Genomic DNA, 2,148 nt, shown 5'->3' with positions numbered 1-2,148 from the left:
TTCCTCCGAAAGAAACTCAATGACAGTTCACTGCTTGGAAGGCAACTCCGTTACAGACGCCTTTTTGAATGTTACGTATCGCGCTGCCACCTGTCGAAACTTCATGAAACCATAGAGGCTAAAGCGGGAATATTTGACAATGTCTCACAACGAATTCTGCATATTTTAACCGAAACTGGACAACTAAAAAAAAAAAAAAAATGAAAGGAGCGTATGGCATCGTTGACCGGGAGGCCCCTATTCGGGGAAGTTCGGCCCCAAGTGCAAGTCTTATTTCATTGGGTAACTTGCTCGCCGGTGATGAGGATGAAATGATGATGAGGGCAACACAACACCCACTCCCTGAGCGGAGAAAATCTCCAAGCCAGCCGGGAATCGAACCCGGGCCCGCTTACATGGGAGGCGAGCACGTTACCACCCAGGTAAGCAGCGGGACACTATAAGAAAATGTTTTGCATTACTTATTGAATGTCCGTCGTACAATGCCGGCTTGAAACATAAATCTCTCACCGATACCTACTTACTTATGCTCGCGCAGAGCACGATTGAGCACGTGACGCGGTGCGCCATCCGTAAAGGTTCAACGATTCATATGTGCGTGCGCACTGGGGGGGGGGGGGGGGGCAAATTTTATGTGCGTAGAGTTAATTTCAGAAACATGTATGGATTGCTTTCCACGCAGACGGGGTTACAAACTTGTCGATGTGGTTAGAAATAAGGCAATGTAATAACGCAGAAAACAAAAGATCGTTCGCGGCCACAGCAAGCGTTTATGCAACTGTCGAAGATACAGTAGCGCGCCAATGGCGGATCGCTTATCGGCCAGTAGTGTCTACAGGGAATTAGCTGGAGCGCCGCTACGCGGATCTTGGGCAATCGAAACTTCTTCCAAAAGCGGCGCCGCTGTTTCGTGCTGCTCGGCGCCGCTCCGTTTTGCAGCTGTGCCGAAGCCCGTCCACCTTCCGCAACAACCGCGTCGCTGGCAGCGCCTTCCGTCTCGTTTGCGGCGCTTCTTTACCGCTGTTATGCCGCGGAGCCACGTGACCTGCCGCTTAAGATGCGGTCACAGTGGCCCCAACATCTTTAAATTCCGCCAACAACGACATCGGCCGGAGACGGCCGATCTTCTCAATCAGTACGCCACTACGTGCGCGGTCACACTATAGCCGATCTTATCTCCCGAACGTCAAACTTCGGACGACAATCGGTGAAATTCAGATCGCTTTGTTTTCTTCGGTCAAATCGTCCGACGTTTTCGCACACAAAATATGACACGTGAGAAACATAAGTTTAGCCCAAGAAGAATGGGGATATAGTTCGGAATCTATGGACGGAAATCGCAGATTTATTCGAAACTTCAAAATGCCACAATCCTTATAGAAAATTTTAGGCATAGATTATAAACTCAAAATATAATTTCTTCACGTAAAATGTGTGGTGTATTTTACATGCTTATAGTTACTGCACTGCATCTTTTTTGTGGGAGGTTGTCATTAGTTGTCTACAAATTATTATTACTGCTTACTGGCGTTTTATGCCAGTAGGGTAGCGATTCTGTCAATATGAGCAGCAGCAGCACTCCGTCTTCAGGCCACAAGTGGCTCATCGGGACCGTCCGACCGCCGTGTGATCCTCAGCTGAGGATGCCGATAGAAGGGGCGTGTGGTCAGCACACCACACTCCCGGTCGTTATGATGGTTTTCTTTGACAGGAGCCGCTACTATTCGGTCGAGTAGGTCCTCAGTTGACATCACAAGGCTGAGTGCACCCCGAAAAATGGAAACAGCGTATGGCGGCCCGGATGGTCACCCATCCAAGTGTTGACAACGCCCGACAGCGCTTAACTTCGGTGATCTGACGGGAACCGGTGTATCCACTGCGGCAAGGCCGTTCCCTCTCTTAATATGAAGTGGTTTCCAAATGTAGTGTACAGTACGTATTTCCACTTTGAAGCGCTTTAGGTATTCAGAGTATCTTATGCTACACTTTGTGCTTGTCTTTCACTCGTGTGTCAAATTGCAGCCATTTGTGGTTAATTGATGTACGTCTGCACAACTTTAAATAAATACAGCGAAACAAAGTGTTTATAACTTGCTTTTCAAGGTCACAACGAAGTATCTCGAGCATGTAAAAGAACGTTTCCGCCGT

The 2,148-nt window shown here is 48.3% G+C and overlaps 1 pseudogene; it reads right to left on the bottom strand.

The window, feature by feature from the left end:
• Positions 1–1,777: 1,777 nt before the first annotated feature.
• Positions 1,778–1,895, bottom strand: LOC126420289 (5S ribosomal RNA; annotated as a pseudogene).
• Between the last annotated feature and the right edge of the window lie 253 nt (positions 1,896–2,148).

The sequence above is a fragment of the Schistocerca serialis genome, chromosome 9 (genome assembly GCF_023864345.2).
Source record: "Schistocerca serialis cubense isolate TAMUIC-IGC-003099 chromosome 9, iqSchSeri2.2, whole genome shotgun sequence".
NCBI classification, from domain to species: Eukaryota; Metazoa; Arthropoda; class Insecta; order Orthoptera; family Acrididae; genus Schistocerca; species Schistocerca serialis.
This window is presented reverse-complemented; position numbering and strand designations above follow the sequence as displayed.